This window comes from Jaculus jaculus, chromosome 1 (assembly GCF_020740685.1).
Source record: "Jaculus jaculus isolate mJacJac1 chromosome 1, mJacJac1.mat.Y.cur, whole genome shotgun sequence".
Taxonomy (NCBI): Eukaryota; Metazoa; Chordata; class Mammalia; order Rodentia; family Dipodidae; genus Jaculus; species Jaculus jaculus.
The window spans coordinates 45,989,883-46,009,272 of record NC_059102.1 but is presented as its reverse complement, the minus strand read 5'-3'; the positions used below and the strand labels follow the sequence as shown (position 1 = coordinate 46,009,272).

The 19,390-nt window shown below is 42.6% G+C and overlaps 1 non-coding gene across 1 annotated transcript; it reads right to left on the bottom strand.

Moving 5' to 3' along the window:
* Window positions 1-17,458: 17,458 nt before the first annotated feature.
* LOC123457918 lies at window positions 17,459-17,575 on the bottom strand. Its single transcript, XR_006635269.1, has one exon. It is a non-coding gene; the product is annotated as a small nucleolar RNA SNORD89 (small nucleolar RNA).
* Between the last annotated feature and the right edge of the window lie 1,815 nt (window positions 17,576-19,390).

Below are 19,390 nucleotides of genomic sequence, written 5' to 3'. Positions count from 1 at the left end.
GGTTCAGGGAACTTTGTGGAAGAGAGGGCAGAAAGAATGCCAGAGCCACATGTTGGGTGATGATATGCAAAGACATTGTCTCCTACCCATAACTGATGGCTAACCCACAATGCATGACCCATATTCCCTAATTAGGAGGGTCCCTGCAGAGGGGGGGAGGACAGGGAGGAGGCTAACAATGGCACCAACTTGACTGTATACACTGAGTACAAAACTAAAAAAGAAAAATAAAACGCAACTGAGAGGAGGAAAGGTTTCTTTTGGCTTCCAGTCTCAAGGGGAAGATTCATGATAGAAGGGGAAAGCATGGGATGAGCGGAGACTGGACGTCATTTCTGTCACAGCAGACAGAAAACAATAGTAGGAGAATGAACCAAATTCTAGCAAGGACAAGCTGGCTGTAATACCCCTAAGGCAGGCAGGCCCCAACGGTACACCTCCTATAAGGTTCCACCTCCACAACTTCATTCAGAGCATATGAGTTTATGCGGAGCCATCTGACACTGCATGAGAATGCATAGTTCTTGCCTCTGTTTCCACCTTTCCACCTCCCCTAAATAATCCCGGAGCTCTTACCAGTATTTTGAATGTAGGGCTTAGGATACTGGCTCCCTTGTCCCATGCTAGCATGGCTGTACTGAATAAATTCCTTTCTATCTATCTATCTATCTATCTATCTTTCTTTCTTTCTTTCTTTCTTTCTTTCTTTCTTTCTTTCTTTCTTTCTTTGTTTCTTTCTTTCATTCTTTCCCTTTATTCTTTCTTTCTATCTTTTATTCTTTCTTTCTAGAGCAAAGTTTATTTCAAAAGCAAAATAAAAAATGTAGGGAGAAACAGACTCCTCATGTGAGGAAGGGATTCCAGAGCTGGAGATCTCTAAATTCCTTTCTTGCTTCATGAACATTCCTCTTGCTGACTGGACTCTTGAAACAGCAGCCTGCCCAATCCTACCTTCTAGGACCTTCAGAATCAGGTCTATGGCCTAGACCTCTGATAAACCAACCACACCTTCATAGTTCAAGAGGGAAGACATTCATCTGGGTGTTAAGTATTCATGCTAGAAATTTATCTTTGGAATCACACAAGTATTTATATTTCTCTATATAAATTATATATCTGTATATAAATTTATCTTCCCATGTAAGTTTTTAAAAATATTTTTATTTATTTATTTGAGAGAGAGACAGAGAGAGACAGAAAGAGAGGAAGATAGAGAGAGAGAGAGAGAGGGAATGGGCATGCCAAGGCATCCAGCCACTGCAAATGAACTCTAAACACATGTGCCCCTTTGTACATCTGGCTTATGTGGGACCTGGAGAATTGAACTGGTGTCCTTTGGCTTTGTAGGCAAGCACCTTAACTGCTAAGCCATCTCTCCAGGCCCCATATAAGTTTTTATGTGCATATAAAATGTATGTCTATGTTACATTTAATTATTTTGACATAGTGTTTTGCAGGGAAGCCCAGGTTGGCCTCATATTCATGGTCTTCCTGCTTCAGCCTCCTGCATGCTGGGATTAAAGGTATTCATTACCACACCTGGCTTGCCTCCCTCACTTCGCCCTTTATTTACTTAAAATTATATTTACTTATTTGAGAGAAAGAAGCAGATATATACAGAGAATGGACGCACCAAGGCCTCTATCCATTGCAAATGAACTCCAGATATATGTGCTGCCTTGTGCATCTGGTTTACATGGGCACTGGGGAATTGAACAGGATTCTTAGACTTTGTAGGCAAGTGCTTTAACTGCTAAACCATCTCTCCAGCCCTTCTCTCCCTTCTTTCCTTCCTCCCTCCCTCCCTTCCTTCCTTTGTTCATGCTTTTGTTCCTCCTCCTCCTCCTCCTCCTCTTCCTCCTCCTCCTCCTCCTCCTCCTTCTTCTTCTTCTCCTCTCTCTCTCTCTCTCTCTCTCTCTCTCTCTCTCTCTCTCTCTCTGACATGGATTGAACCTAAGTATATGCCTTGCATTGAGCTAAATCCCCAACCTCTATATACAGTTTGAATTCGAATAGTACTTTAGAAGCCTTCTATTTTTTTGTAAAACATATGTGCATATATATGTGTGTGTATATGTAAAATGCACTTGAAATTAAAAATATTTAAACATTGTGCAATATTTCATTGTTTGAATGAAATGCTGCTCCCTAAATATGGGTATCAAGAATGTTTCTGTAGTAATGCCTAATAAAAAAGACTTTTTTTTTTTTTTGAGGTAGGGTTTCACTCTAGTCCAGGCTGAGCTGGAATTCACTCTGTAGTCTCAGGGTGGCCTCGAACTCATGGTGATCCTCTTACCTCTGCCTCCCGAGTGCTGGGATTAAAGGTGTGCACCACCACGCCCAGCTACAAAAGCTTTCTTGATTGATTTTGAATTCAGGGGATGAGATATCTATTAACTGCCAAAATATCTTCCATGTCTCAGTCTTTTCTTGCTTTAAAAGGTCCTTCAAGCCGGGCGTGGTGGTGCACGTCTTTAATCCCAGTACTCGGGAGGCAGAGGTAAGAGGATCATGGTGAGTTCGAGGCCACCCTGAGATCCAGGGCAGCCTGGGCTAGAGTGAGACCCTACCTCGAAAAACCAAATAATAATAATAATTAATAATAATAATAATAATAATAAATGTCCTTCAGTCCATACACTCAATTCTCATTCATACTGAGAGCTCTCTGAGCTTGGGGCACCTAATGTTTTATCTTTGTAGTATGGTGTCAAGCAAATTATGTCAGATCATTACATATTTTTAAATAAGTACCAGATATTTAGTCACCAGTGGTTAACTTTTTATGCCACAAAACTTCCATTCTGGGGAAGCATCATTCTAAGGACAGTGAAATATTGATCCCATACTGTGTAAGAGCCTAGAGGGAGGTTAGTGCCTGGGATTCCTTTATTCAGGTAATACAAGTTACATATATTATTCTTCTCTTACTTGCCAGCTAATAGGGGCTTCCAAGCATATTTATATATTGCTTATTGTTCTGTTTTCTGAAGCTGAAAATGAGTATGGTTGGGGGAAGCTGGAAGAAGCACACTGAAGTTTTCTGTTGGCACGCCTCCATAGCTTATCATTTTGACTTTAGACACATACTTTAAAGCATGCATTTCAATTCTGAAAAAAACTTAATAGCACTAGGGGAAACACTGTCAGAATGTCTTGCTATTTTGAGCTTGCATGGGGTGAAGGATGTCCATGCATACAGATTCATTGAGTTCCTGAGCTTATCGCCCTGATTGTTTTCAACGTTTCAAGTTCCCTTGGAATTGAGCTGGTGTGGACAGAAAGATGGGCTTCTTTTTTTTTCTTGTTAGCAGAGAAGACAATTATCTTTAAACCAAGACATACTTTGTTTGGGAAAAATTATTTGTATGATGTGTGTGTGTGCGCGCGCGTGCCAGAAGCTTAGGCTAAGCAAGGGCAGATTCTTTTTGTTTTTGTTTTTGCTTTTGTTTTTTGAGATAGGGTCTCAAGCTAGCCCAGGCTGACCTGGAATTCACTATGGAGTCTCAGGATGGTCGCGAACTCACAGCAGTCCTCCTACTTCTGCCTCCCAGTGCTGGGATTAAAGGAGTGTGCCACCACGCCTGGCCAGGCAGATTGATTTGATGGCAAGGAGAGTAAACAGAGTGAACAGAAGAAAACACAATTCCCTTTGTTGTCCTAAAGCACTTGTGAAAGATAAAGTCATACCTATAATGAACTCAAAGGAGAAAGAAACTCTCAGATTTCAAGCCAGCTACCTCCCTGCCCACCCCTTCCTACAGGAGTCCCCTCTCGGCTCTTAAAGAAATCGACTAAACCTTCCTGCCCCAGGACCCGGATGGAGAAAGAGACCTTCTCCCAGCCGCTACCTGTGGCCTAGAGTGGAAATGTGGTAATCCAATCCTCACTTTTCTGAGGCAGTTTCTGCAGAGGCTCCAGAGAAGAACCCTAACTTTCCATCAAATCCAGATTTAGTGAAGGAATGCCCCTGTTATGTAGGCTGGAGTCACCCTGAGTCACTGTGCTCAGTGTACTTCCCTGACAGTGCACTTTTCCCTCCTCCCCTTCCTGAAAGCCCTGAAAATCTCCCTCCTCCCCTCCCTCGGGGTTCTCCAAGGCTTCCCTTTCTTTTGCTTCAGATCCTGCCAGACTTCCCTGGCATTCCAAAGTGCCTGTCCTCTTTGCTTGGGATTCTGTCCATCTTTCCTGAAGTTAAGTAAAGCTTTGTTTGTTTTTCCTGAAGGTAAATCAAACCTTGTACTCAAGAAACTGTCTGTCTGCATGCTCTCTTGTGGACCCCAAACCTGACAGAAATAATGGGTACCTTTTCAGATAATCTCATTCAAATTATTGGTCTTCTTCAAGTTGTTATTTTTCTTTCACTTTCTTATTACTTTAAAAGGGTTTCAATGAATTAAGACACTCAAGACCACATAACCTGCATGGCTATTGTACAGTCAACAAAATAGAAATGAAAGTGAGTCTTGAGCCCACAAAAATAAATGATGTGTTCAATACAAGCACAAATTTTCAGTGTGCATGGATTCTTAGAATCTTGACACTCCAGAAGCACTAGAGATGTCCAGTAGCCGAACACCTGGAGAACCTAGCCCAAAAGTCCTCTCAGTGGCCATAGGAGACTCATTGCTTGCTCATAGCCCTTTCCCCAATGTACAAAGAGACCTGGCCTCAGACTATTTCTCAGGGAGCCACTGAGGTCTTTGACTGTCAGTTTAAGAGCGCTGACACTCAAGATGAATCATCTTTTCCCAACATGTCTTGGACACACTTCCTGCCCTGTGAAGGAGTTTCTATTAGCCTTTGCACAGTGACTCAGGGCTTCTGATATCTGCTTCCTACTCATCTCTCTTGTTCCCAATAATTAATTATATGCATCAGAAAGCTTAGCCAAATGGGATCTTGTCTGGTCCCCACAGAAGACTTCATTACTATGCCAGTCTTATATTAATATGTAAATCATTTCCAACTGGGTGCTATCGCCCTTAACAACATTTCAGGCATTTTTCTAATGAACATCCACCACCTGTCTCTTCAGCAGTCCTCTACCCAGTAGGATTCTACCAACTTCTAGGGTTTTATATTGTTGTAGGATTTTAAGGTTCAGGAGGGGTCCCCCAGAATTTATGAACCCCAAGGTTTGTGTTCTGTCATACCTTTAATAAAAAATTAATAAGACAGACTCAAGAAGGATAAATTATGAATTATTAAGTTTATTTAGGGGGAGTCACAAATTATGGAGTTTGTTTAAGGGAGATTGGGATCTAGGAAGAGAGACTAGAACAGAGTCATAAACACGTGGGGAGTAGGAAACATGTTTTCATGTGGAAAACACTGCATAGTTTATAAGATTCCTTTCAAGAAAAACTGAGGCTTTTAGAGAAGACTGGAGGACAGCCTCAAGCACATGGAGGGAGATAATAAACCTCATTTAAAAGAAAGTGATGTGGGTTTATTTATTTATTTTTGTTTCTTTTTTTTTTTTGCATTTTTAAAATTAGTTTTCTATTCAGCAAATACAGGCAGTTTGGTACCATTATTAGGTTCATCCATGACCTATCCCCTCCCCATTGGCCCCTCCTTGTTGAGGTATATGGGTCATGCCTTGTGGAGTTAGCCCACAGCTATTGGTATGATAAATGTCTCTGCATATCCTGACCCAACATGTGGCTCTGACATTCTTTCCTCCCCCTCTTCCACAAAATTTCCCTGAGCTTTGTTGGGTTCATTTTTGGTCTGCTTCAATGATGAGGGGTTGGGGGTCTCTGAGGCTCTGGCTCTCTATTTGGTAGGAGTTGATTTTTCTCTGTGTTGGTCTCCTTCCCCCTTGTGCTGGTATCCGGTTCATCAGGAAAACAGCACCCTTCCTTGTTTCGCCAATTTTCCTTAGTTTCAGCCGGGGCCCTTTTGAGGTATGATGGGGTGGCTCTCTCCATAGGATCTGCATCTATCTGAAAAAGAGAAGAAGATTCTCCAACTGAGAGTAAGTTAGCTCCAGGACAAATGAAATAACCCTTACTTTTTTTTTAATGGAGAGTTTAATAGGTGTAGGCCCTCTTGTAGCCCATGATTGATGGTAGCTTGATATTGGAGAGAGGGCTTATGTTTGGATATGATTCTGACTTGTTTTTCAGCTCCAGCTATGGGTCCTGTACCACTGAGGGGATCAGTTAGCCAAATCAAGAGCAGTTGGTTCCCCACCATGGCTGTGTGCCACTATTGCACTTGTGTGGGCATCACAGCAGGTTATTTGTTGCTAAGTAGGTTAGACCATGAGTTGCTTGGACAGATATTAGTCATTTCCCCCAGTCGCCCATGTAGGACCTTCTGGCACTAGATATGTTGACTGTCTGGGGACTGACTCTCTCCTGGCTTTCAACCATGTCATTCTGTTTTATGTGTCAGCTGCATATGGAGTCTTCAGCAATAGGGTCTTACCACTAACCTTTGGTGGGTCATCAAGTACTCTGACAGAAATCTGTCATTCTTTTAGGAAAGGTTGTAGGTTTCTCTGATCAAAAGCTCATTGTGGAAGATAGCCCCATGCTGGTACTGGGAGTTACAGGTCAGTGTCCACTAAGAAAATGCGGAAAAATATAACTAATATACAAGAGTTAGAGAGGAGAAAGAGAGAGAGAGAGAGAATGACAGGGGGAGAGGGAGAGGGAGGGATGGAAGATGTAGAAGGTTTAGGTTAGACTTGATCCTACCCTCTACAGTGTCTTGTGGTTCAGGTGTTTCCTGTAAGGGCCTGGTGAAGGTTCAACCATTTGGTCTCCCTTTTAGGAAGGAGATTTTTATGGTACCATTGCCTTTTGGGTCTAGATTAGTGTTTCCTACCCCTTTGATGCCCTCCCCTCCCTCTCCATCCATCCTAGTGTCTAGTCCATGAGATGCTTACTGGGTATGTAAGGTATTTTGGGTAGATTCAGGTTAGGGTCTGTAGATGAGTGAGACCATGTGGTGATTTTTTTTCTGTGATTGGGTAAGTTCACTGAGAATGATCTGTTCCAGGTTCACCCATTTTCCCTCAAATTTCTTTGTGTCATTTTTTTTCTTACTGCTGTGTAGAATTCCATTGTGTAGATATACCACATCTTAGTTATCCATACTTCTAGTGATGGACATCTGGATTGATTCCAGCTCTTAGCTATTACGAATTGAGCCACTACAAACATGGTTGAGCAAATCTCTCTGGCCTGTGGTTTGAAGGTTTTAGGGTAGATGCCCAGTAAGGGAATAACTGGGTCTATTGGCATCTCTATAGTCATCTTTTTCAGGAATCTCCATATTGCTTTCCAAAGTGGTTGTACCATCCTACATTCCCACCAACAGTGGATGAGTGTTCCTACTTCTCCACATCCTTGCCAGCATTTATTTTCATTTGAGTTTTTGTTATTTGCTATCCTCATTGGGGTAAGGTGGAATCTCATAGTTGTTTTAATTTGCATTTCTCTGATGATTAGGGGTGATGAACATTTTCTTAAGTGTGTGTTTGCCATTTGTGTTTCTTCCTCTGTGAACTGCCTGTTCAGCTCTTTGCCCCATTTTGTGAGTGGGGTGTTTGACTTCTTACTGTTTAGATTTTTGAGTTTTTGTAGATTCTAGAGATTAGGCCTTGTGGTGATTTGATTCAGGTGTCCCCCATAAACTTAGGTGTTCTGAATGCTAGCTCCCCAGCTGATGGATATTTGGGAATTAATGCCTCCTGAAGGGAGTGTATTGTTGGGGGCGGGCTTATGGGCTTTATAGCCAGTTTCCCCATGCCAGTGTTTGGCACACCCTCCTGTGCTGTGGTCCATCTTATGTTGGCCAGGGGATGATGTCCACCCTCTGCTCATGCCATCGTTTTCCCCTGCCATCGTGGAGCTTCCCCTCGAGCCTGTAAGCCAAAATAAAACTCTTTTTCCCAGAAGCTGCTCTTGGTTAGGTGATTTCTACCAGCAATGCGAACCGGACTGCAACAGGCCTCTATCAGTTGAATAACCTGCAAATATTTTCTCCCATTCTGTGGGTAATCTATTGGTTTTGCTTATTGTATGCTTGTCTGTAAAGAAACTCTTCAGCTTCATGTGATCCCATTAATTGAGTGCCTGTATAAGATCATGAGCTACTGGGGTTTTGTTCAGGAAGTCTTTTTCCATTTCTATATCATGGAAAGTACTTCCTAAATTTTTTTCCAGTAGAATTCGAGTTTCTGGTCTTATATTGAGGTCTTTGATCCATTTGGATTTGAGTGTAGTGCATGGTGAAATGTGTTGATCAAGTTTCAGTTTCCTTCATGTGGTTATCCAGTTTGTCCAGCACCATTTGTTGAAGATGCTATCTTTTTTCCAGCCTATATTGTTTGGGCCTTTGTCGAATATCAAGTAGCTATAGTTACTTGATCCAAAGCCCAGGTCCTCAAGTCTATTCCATTGGTCTATACTCCTGTTTTTATGCCAGTACCATGCTGTTTTTATTACTATGGCTTTGTAATATAGCTTTATATCAGGTATGGTGATGCCACCAGAGGTATTTCTTTTGCTGAGTATATGTTTGGATATGCGAGGCCTTCTGCCTTTCCATATGAAATTTGAGATCATTTATTCTATCTCTGTGAAGAACACTGTAGGGATTTTAATTGGAATTGCATTAAATCTATATATTGCCCTTGTTAGGATTGTCATCTTCACAACATTAATTCTGCCTATCCAGGAGCATGGGAGGTCTTTCCATGTTCTCAAGTCCTCCTCAATTTCTTTTTTGAGTGTTTCTATGTTTTCATTGTATAGATTTTTCACTTCCTTGGTTAACATTATTCCAAGGTATTTTTTTTTTTGTTGCTATTGAAAATGGGACTATGTCCCTATTTCTTTCTCTGTATCTTTGTCATTTGCATATAGAAAGGCTACTGATTTCTGTGCATTGATTTTGTATCCTGCTACTTTGCTATAGGAGTTAATCACCTTCAGGAGTTTTGGGAGGAGTCTCTCGGGTCTCTTACATATACAATCATGTCATCAGTGAATAGAGCTAACTTAACTTCTTCCTTTCCAAATTGTATCCCTTTTATTTCCTTCTCCTGTCTTATTGCTTGAGCTAGGACTTCCAGTACTATATTGAAAAGCAGAGGTGAGAGAGGACAACCCTGTCTTGTTCCTAATCTTAATGGGAATTCCTCCAGTCTCTCTCCATTAAGTATTAGTTGGGCCTTCGGAGCTTTGTATATTGCCTTTATTATGTTAAGATATGAAGCAACCGTGTCAATTCTCTCCAATGTTTTGATCATGAAGTGATGTTGTATCTTGTCAAAGGCCTTTTCTGCATCTATTGAAATGATCATGTGGATTTTATGTTTAATCTTGTATATGTGGTGTATTACATTGACAAATTTCCGTATGTTGAACCACTCTTGGGTTCTTGGGATAAATCCCACTTGGTCAAGGTGGATAATACTTTTGATGTGTTGTTGGATTTGGTTTGCGAGGATTTTGTTCAGGATCTTTGCATCTAAGTTCATTAGGGAAATAGGCCGGTAGTTTTCTTTTCTTGTGCCATCTCTGCCTGGTTTTGGAATTAGGGTGATACTAGCTTCATAAAAAGAGTTGGGTAGCTTTCCCTGTTCTTCAATTGTGTGGCACAGTTTTAGGAAGATTGGTTTGAGTTCTTCCATGAAAGTTTGATAGAATTCAGCTGAGAAGCCATCTGGTCCTGGACTCTTCTTTTTGGGGAGGTTTTTTTTATTACTTTTTCAATCTCCATGAGTGTGATGGGTTCATTGAGGTAATTGATCTGCTCTGAGTTTAGCTTTGATAGATGGTATGTGTCCAGGACTTTATCCATCTCCTCCACATTATCCAGTTTTGTGGAGTAGAGGTTTTTGAAATAAGGCCTGATTATTCTCCCAATTTCACTTATGCCTGTTGTGATCTCTCCTTTTTCATTTTGAATTTTGTTAATTTGAAGCTTCTCCTTTTTTTGCTTGATCAAATTGGCCAGGGGTTTGTCAATCTTGTTTATTTTTTCAAAGAACCAGCTCTTTGTTTTGTCAATTGTCTTAATTGTTTCCTTGGTTTCCAATTCATTAATTTTTGCTCTAATTTTAATCATTTCTTTCCTTCTGGAGCTCTTTGGGTTGGACTTTTCTTGTTTTTTTTTTTTTTTTCCAGTGCCTTTAGGTGGATGGTTAGGTTATATTTATGTCTTTTTTATGAAGGCATTGAGTGCTATGAATTTTCCCTTGAGGACTGCCTTCAACATGTCCCATAAGTTTTGGTATGATGTGTTCTCATTGTCATTCAATTCCAGGAATTTTGCAATTTCATTTTTTATTTCATCCACTATCCATTTATTGTGTAAGAGTATGCTATTCAGTTTCCAGGTGCCGTTGGGATTCTTGGTGGGTCTTTTGTTGTTGATTTCTAGTAATATAGCATTGTGATCTGATATCATGCAGGCAATTATGTCAATTTTCCTAAATATGTGGAGGCAGTGTTTGTGACCCAGTATATGGTCTATTTTAGAGAATGTTCCATGGGCTGCTGAGAAGAATGTGTAGTTTGTGGATTTGGGATGGAAAGTTCTGCAAATGTCCATTAGGCCTAAGTGCTCTATGGTTTTGTTGAGCTCTCTTACTTCCCTGTTAAGTTTCTGTTTGGATGATCTGTCTATTACTGATAATGGTATACTGAAGTCCTCAGCTATGATGGTGTTGGTGGTAATTTCTGTTTTATTGTCGAGTAGGTTTTGTTTTATGAACTGTGGTGCCCCTGTGTTTGGTGCATACAAATTTATGATTGTAATATCCTCTTGATGGATCATTCCCTTGATGAGTAGGAAGTAGTCTTCTTTGTCTTTTTTGATTATTTTTGGTTTGAAGTCTATTTTATCTGACATTAATATAGCTACACCTGCTTGTTTCTTGTTCCCATTGGCTTGGATTATTGTCTTCCACCCCTTTACTCTGAGGAGATGTCTGTCTTTAGTGGTGAGGTGGATTTCTTGAAGGCAACAGATTGAGGTGTCTAATTTTTTGATCCATTGAGTTATCTTGTGTCTCTTGATGGGTGGATTAACGCCACTAATATTTAGGGTAATGACTGTGAGATTTGATTTTATCCCTGCCATATTGTGGTGGTAGATGTGTGCTGGTGTTTTCATGGGCTTTGATGTTTTTTGTGCTTACTCTGGTTTTGGTTGTTGTGATCTGCTTCTTGTAGGCATTTGAGTTTGGTTATTTGTTTCTTCTTTGGGGAGAATTTCCTGAAATACTCTCTGTAGGTTTGGTTTTGTGTTCATATAATTGTAAGGCTGAGTTTTGTCATGGAAAGTTTTTCTGTCACCATCTATTATGAGGGATACTTTTGCCAGGTAGAGTAGTTTGGGTTGGAATCCACAGGTTCTATGACTTTGGAGAGTTTCACTCCAGGCCCTTCTAGCTTTCAGGGTTTCCAGTGAGAAGTCTGAAGTAATTCTGATGGGATTACCTTTGAAAGTGGTGTGCTGTTTTTCCCTAGCTGCTTTTAGGATTTTCTCTTTGGTGCCAATGTTTAAAGTCTTAATGATAATATGTCTTGGAGAGTTTCTCCTTTGGTCCAGTCTGTTTGGAGTTCTGTTGGCTTCTTGTATCTCGATGGGCCATTCTTTTAATAGACTGGGGATGTTTTCTTCAATTATTTTGTTAAATAAGTTCTCCATGCCTATGGTCTGAATTTCTTCTCCTTCTGGTATTCCAATGATTCTGAAATTAGGACGTTTAAGTGTATCCCACAATTCCCTCATGTTCTGTTCGTAGGAACTTTCGAACTTACTGAAGTTTTTGAACTCTCGAACTGTTTCTTCCATCTTGTCTTCCAGATCAGAGTTTCTATCCTCCACTTCGCTGACTCTATTTTTGAGAGCCTCTAGAGAGTTTTGGACTTGTTCGATTAAGTTTGAATTTTCTACTACTTTTCTATGTATCATTTCCATTGCTCTGTCAAGCTCCCTTCTCATATCATTTTCTTGATGATTCTTGGAATTCATCCTTGCATTTCTTTATGTCTTCATTTAGTATGGCCAGCTGATTTTTAAGGTCCTCCTTTTTTTTCACTCTCCCTCAAACTCTTAACTCTATTTTAATGCTTTCCAAGCTCTTATCAGATTATTCTAGCTTAGTGATGGTAGCATCCACACGATTATCGGTCCTTTGTTGCTTTCCTCAAGTTCTACCAGTAGGTTCTGGTCAGGGTTGCATTGCTCATAGCTTCAATTCAATGTTCTGATCCTAATAACTCTTCTATATTTTGGTTTGATACATTCGTTGTAGGACTGGGTGGTCTAACTGGGTTTTCTTGCATTTGATTTTTCATGTTATTTCTTTTCCGCTGTGGTCTGCCCATCACAGTGTATGGGCAGGTAGGTGGGTGGATCAGCCTGGGCTCTAGTGCAATGGGAATCTGAGGCAGCCTGGGGCAGTTGCCAAGTATGGGCTTTGGCTCCCACTTGCCAAAGCTGCCTATCTACTGCCTGACAGGGGTGCCAAATTTGCCTGAATTTTCAAGCAGTAATGCACCAAAACTGCCTGCATTGGAGCTTGGAAAGGGACTGAGGTACCAAGTCCTGAAGCAGCCCAAACTCTGGCTGGGAACACTGGGACCCGGAAATAGTCTGTGCTCCCCTGCCACAGGAGAATGTAGGATGGCGGGCGTGGCCGACAGGTAGGGGAGGGCACCTGAGCTGGCGCAATTGAGAGATACAATCTGGGCTTGTGTGGCAGTTGCTGTGGGACTGGGCTCGCTGAACAGTAATGTGGGCAAGTGTGCAGAGTAGTTTAAGCTTCCGCACACAAGGATTGGTGTGCGATTGGAGCACAGAGGTGGGCGCGTCAGTGTTGGTGGGGCATGGGTTCATGTCAGCCGGGCATGGGTCTGCAGCGGTGGGGCGTGGGGCTGCCATCTTGGGCGTGATGGCTATTTGGTGTTAGGGATGGTCTACCTGCCCCTGAGAGGATCCACGATTCCCTGTCCCCCACCCTCCTGCCCTCCCACTGTTAAGAAGACTCAGAAAACCTTAATGTCTTGCCTTTCTTTCCCCAGGATTTGCAGCGCAGCTAGGCGGTTGCCATCTTGGCTGGAAGTCTTGAAAGTGATGTTTTTAAAGAGAGATTGGAGTTAAGCTGCGAGCACGGAAGGTAGAATCTAGGAGCTTGTGTATGGAGACTTAGGAGGAATGTGCATCACATCTGGCATGTGACTTCTGGTGGGGGGAAGTTAAGAAGGCAAATGGCGAAGCTCAAGGAAAAATGAGAGGACAAATATCAGAGCAGAGACCAAGAGATTCAGAGGAGAAATGAGAGTTACACTCATGGTTACTCTGAGTGTCAAGAACTTGCACAGGGGGCAAGCCTAGAGTTGGTGAGAGCACCCACGTGGTAGATCTGGAGTATAAGGGAAGTATGCATGTGGTAGAGTTGGAGACTGGAAGAAAATAATACAAGTAATCAAAGTGTGAAATGACTCCAAACTATGAACAGAGGCAAGCAGAAAAGTGCAGATCAAGAACCAATGCTATGCTCCCCACAGAGGCCGGACTCATGTGTGTCCAAACAGCACAGGGTAAAGTCAGGGGTGTGGGTGGGGTGGGAGCATTCCCACCAAATGTCCCACCAAGAGAAAGGGAGGGGCAGGAAGCCCACAGCCTTTGTTGTGTCAGATGCAGGTATGTGAGGGGAAGACTGGATTGGTTTCTAGATTTGGAGGGTAGACCCTAGGGCCAGCTCACCTGGGCAGTTTATTTAAGGTGGCATGTTAGTCTGTGGACAGCAGGGGGTGCTGTAGACCAGTCTCCATCAGATATGAGTTTCATTATGGTCCCTGAGCCAGGGTGAGGTGGCATCTCCTGGTTCTCTTTGGGCCTCCATCTCTAACTGAAACTGCCAAAAAGAGGCTGGCTTCCTCTTTTTCTCCTTCAGTATGACTATTTCTTCACTTACATTCTCACAACTCGGTACCCTGTAATAAACCCAGCAGATGTTTGGCCATCAAGGTTTTTTTTCTTTTAGAATGAAAGTTGCTTTATCTTGGCCAACATTTTGTGGCTCTAAAAAACACATGGTTGAAATGTAAAAAGTTAATTGCTTCTCTTTCTGTGACAAAACACGCAACAAAAGCAACGTAAGGGGAGGAGGATACATTTTGGCTCATGGTCGGAGAAGGGAGACCGTCCGTCGAGGTGAGAGGGCGTGACAGTGGGCATGCGAGGCAGCTCCTCACACTGCATCTGCAGGCCTGCCTCTCGCGGCATGTCAGAATTAACTAGAGAAGGCCGGCCAGTGCTCTGCTTCCTCTGCTTCTGAGGCGTGAGTGAGCAGCTGCCACCCCTGCCGCCACTGAACCCCCTGCCCGCCTCCCTGCCACAAGGGACCACACCCTCTCGGACCATGAGCCAAGGTGCACCTCTTTTCTTAAGTTGCTTTTTCTCAGGGATGAGAAAAATAAGTAATGTGGGCTGGAGAGATGGCTTAGTGGTTAAGGCACTTTCCTGCAAAGCCAAAGGACTCGGGTTCGATTTCCCAGTACCTATGTAAAGCCAGATACACAAGGTGGCACATGTGTCTGGACTTTGTTTGCAGTGGTTGGAGGCCCTGGCGCACCCATTCTTCCTCCCTATCTGTTTCGTTCTCTCTCTTTCTCTCTCACTTTCAAATAAATAAAATATGTGGGTAGCTACAGTGCCAACAGAGGCAGGGCTCATGACAGTTCAGAAGGAATAAGGACTGTACCCCAAATTGAATAGGAGGATTTACTGTTAAATTCTGGGGGAAAAAAAATAAAACAAAACTGACGGTATTTGATTTAGGCTGAATTAAAAAATAATGGACTCAATTGTTTTGTGGAGGATCATGGTAGTTTGATTGTAAAATGTCCACATAGCTTCATGTGTTTTGGACACTTGGTCTCCAGCTGGTGGAAGTTTGGGAGATGCAGTTTGCTGGAGGAGGTGTTTTGTTAGGGGAAGGCTTCCAGGTGTTAGAACCAGCTCCTCTTGCCAGCAGGGGCTCAGGTCACTCTGGCTGCTCTATACCACCCGCTGTGGCAAGAGGTGACGCCCAGCCTCTAACATCCTCTCCTACCAAGATGAATTTTCCAAGACCGTAAGCCAAACATAAACCTTTTACTCCTATCAGATGGTTTTGTCAAGAGTTTTGTAACAGCAATGTGAAGTTAACTACACTAAGGACATTTCAAAACAGCCAAACAGGGTTATTACTCTTCTTTTGCAGTAAGAGTTACAGTGAGAAAGAGCAGAAGAAATGAGGAATGTAGAGTTTGGCAAAGAAAGAACACTGAATGAGTTTAAACTGCAGAGAGTTTGAACAAAACTTTTGCAATTGTTAAAGATATTAGCATCATCAAAAGAAGCCATGGCGTTTGCATTGGATATAACAATGTAGGCTCATTTTAGAAACTGTCATTTGATAAGACAGTCACTTAGTGAAGAAAGCCACTGGGGAAATGCACTCCAGCAGGGTCACCTAGGGAAGTGTGTCACCAAGTTCAGTCATGAAAGCATACAGAGGCCACTGCAGCTGTTATCCAAGAGGGCTGGGCTACATCTTGATCTGGAGGTAGAACTTGGTATTGTTCATGTGATGCTGGTTTTACAGGTGTGTAAGGTACAAAACTGAGTGAATGATGGACGCCTTTGCCAAGGTTCCAGAAAACCAGTGAGGACAGGAAAAATGTGGCAGGGTTAGATTCCCTCCAAGGAGGTCCTGAGAGGCTACTGTGTGAACCAGTGAAGATGAAGCTTGTGTTGCAATGGAGACCCCAGGAGATTGGAGATGCCAGAAAGGTGGGCTACTTGCTGCCGAGAGGTGTAGGCAATGGGTGGAGCCAGCCTTAGAGAAAGGTCACATGTGCTTCAGGCAGAAGAAGTGGGGGGACAAAACACTCAAGCCTGTTGGAGGCCAAATGATGTTGCCATGAGCCCTAGATACTGGGAACAGATATGGAAGGTTAAGTGTTTACCTTGCTGGTTTTTATGTTTTGGTCTGATCTCCCCTTGCTATTCTCCTGTCCCTCTCTTGTGGAATAGGAATGATGACTCTGTACTATTGTATAGTGCAAATATGTAAGATTGTATTAATTCATTTTCATGTGTGCATGGATATGTACATGTATATATGAGCACACATGTGCCACACGTGTGCCCTTTTTCATCTGGCTTTCTATAGGGAATGGGGGAAATCAAACCTGGGCCAACAAGCATCACAAGCGAGTGCCTTTACTACTGAGCCATCTCTCCTCAGCCTACTTTTTAAATATGGTTTATTTATTTATTTGCAAGCAGGAAGAGATAGATTGAAGAGAGACAGAGGAAGACCAAGAGAGAAAGAGAGTGAGAGACATATAGAGAGAATAGGTGCACCACAGTCTCCAGCTGCTGCAAAGGAACTCCAGATGCATGTGCCATTTGACTTTATGTTGGTACTGGGGAATCAAACTTAGGTCATTAGGCTTTGGAAGAGAGAACCTTAACCTACTGAGCAACCTCTCTAGTCCTACTCTTTTTGATTTCTTGGGAACTTGCAGCTAAAAGATTACCTTAATTTTAGAAGAGACGCTGAATTTGGGATTGAAAAATATTCATTAATTATTTGAGAAAGAGAGAGATTGTGGGGGGGGGGGAGTTATGGTCATGCTGGGCCTCTTGCCCACACACATGGGCCACTTCTCTTTGTGTCTCTGGCTTTCCATGGGTACTGAGGAACTGAACCTGGGCTGGCAGGTTTTCCAAGCAAGTGCCTTTAATTGCTGTCATCTCCCTAGCCTCTGAATTTGAGATTTTTGAATAATATGTTAGAACTGTATTTTGTATGGATGTGTCCATGCATGTGTGTAGGCATGTGGGTATGTGGTGTATGTGTGTGTGTGTGTGTGTTTGTGTGTGTATGTGCATGTGCATGTGGAAATATGAGAATAACCTTAGGTGTTACCTTCAGGTACACTGCCACCTTTTTTTTTTTTTTTTTTTTTTTTGCTTAGATAACATTTTATTGAAAAATAATGATTGCACCCCACTACCAAAATGATCTTGGTGATACACACAGAAAGCCACTGGGCACAGTGTACATCAGACCCACAGTCCTGCTACCCAGGCCAGATGGAGGCCAGATGGTTCTCAAACCAGAAGGTTAAGGTACCCTGGACACCATGGTGAGTCCCCATCTCAACAACAAGAGAAGAGTTTTTCTGAAGTAGAACTATAATCCTGAGACTCAGTGGGTCCCAAGTTGAATTTTCAAATCACCTTGATTTGAGTATATTTTAAGATACACACGTATTTCATTCTCAGTCAGGCCCAGTGTCGTCTGAGGGCCGCTGATTATGTTTCTTAGAAATAGCCTAGTCTCTGGGAAAGCTCTTTTTTTTTTTTTTTTTTTTTTTTTTTTTTTGGCCATTCCCATTTTGGAAGCTTCCATGTTACCATTACTGACATCAGACCAGTGGTTTGCTTCGTGGGGGGGTGGGTGTTACCATGCACCCACGCAGAGAGAAAACTGCTGATGGAGATACTGCAATGGGGCTTTTATTGTCATCAATCCTCTTGCCCACCGTTTTTAAGACAGGGTCTGTCATTGGCCTGGAGGTCAACAATTAGGCTAGTGTGCTCCAGGGATCCTTCATTTTTGGGGAGAGAGAGGCAGAGGCATACAGAGAGAGACAGAGTGAGAATGCCTGGGCTGCAGCCACTGCAATCAAACTCTAGACACTTGTACCACCTAGTAGGCATGTGTGACCTGGCACTTGCCTCATCTTTGTGCATTTGGCTTACCATGGGTTCTAGAGGGTCGAACATGGGTCCTTAGGCTTTGCAGACCAGCACCTTAACTGCTAAGCCATCTTTCAAACCCCAGGTCATCCTCTTGTCTCTGCCAACTTACTGTTGCAATTAGTGGTATGTGCCACCATACCCAGCGTTTATGTGAGCACTGGGGATTGAGCTCAGGCCCTCACATGCAAGAGGCAAGCAACTTACCAACTGGGTTATCCTCCAACCTGATGTTAGAACTGCTAAGATTTTGGGGATGCTTAGAGATAGACTAATGTTCTTATGAGACTTTAAGGGCTGAGGGGAGTGTGATACAATTTGAGTGATGTGTTTGGGTATCAAGTTGTTTTGATAGGATTAACAAAAATTCAGGGCATTAGTGAGGCACACCTTTGGTTTGCCCATGAGGACATTCCCAGGGAATATTACTGAGGGAGGAAAGATCACCCTGAATTTGTGTGGTACCATGTCATGGGCTAGGGTCTTAGTCAGAAAACAAAAAAGGGAAAAAGTAAAAAGCTAACTTTGGTGATTTGAATGTAATGCACACCTGTAGGCATGGTCCAGAGCCATTTGGGATGGTGGTGGAACTTGTTGGAGGGGAACTGTGTTGGAAGAAGTAGGCTGTTAGGGGCAGCCCTGGAGGTTTTATAGTCCAGCGCCACTTTTGGCTCTTTCTCTGCTTCCTGACGCTAGTGAGTGGTGACATCAGCTTGCCACTCTGTCCTGCCAGGCCTTCCTTGCCATAACGGTCTCTACCCTCTGGAACTGTGGGCCCAAATAAACCCTCTTCCTTCCGTAAGTTGCTGCTGTATGGGCATTTGCTCGCAGCAAGGAGAAGGTTAACTCGTAGGCCAGCCAGGTGCCCGCATTCCCCTTTGCTCCATTCTTGGCCCAAGGTGATAGGTGCAGGTGGGGCTGCCCCTCCCATTGCCAGTCACTTGCCATCATTCTTTCATGCCTTATGGACCATATCCTCTCAAAGCATGAACCAAAATAAACTTCTCCCTTAGATTTCTCCTCATCAGGTATTTGGTCATAGTGACAAGAAAGAATGATTATCATTCTTTTGGACTTAAGACCAGAAACTTAGCCTACAGAGAGACGAGTATGTTGTTATTCTTATTTGTTCCAAATTCTGGTTCCTCTGGGATTTTCCTTAGATTTGGTGTAAGTGTTTTCCTTTTCACCCTTTCAGCTTTCTTTTTCTGTTTCAGTGGATCTGGCTCATGAGTAACAACCCCTGCATACTATATTTCCATCGCCTGGAAATTTATATACACTTTCTGATCTTCAAATTGAAACAGTATCTAATCTTTTAAGCACACCCCAGAAGTCTGTTTAATTCCTTTTTATCAGTCTTCTACGAACTCTTTCTGAGTTCGCTAGATTATGTTTAACTCTGAGTTGGGCAGGGTTCCTTAATGAAGTTAATCTTCTGTTGATGGAAGATAGATCATTTAGTGATGCCCTGCTGGTGAACTAACAAGTGATATTACATGGAAAATTTCTTTGTGTGCTCTCAAAGTAATATTCAGTGAAAGACAGAATGGCTTCACATGTTGTACAGAGGTCTTCATTTCTGAAAGCA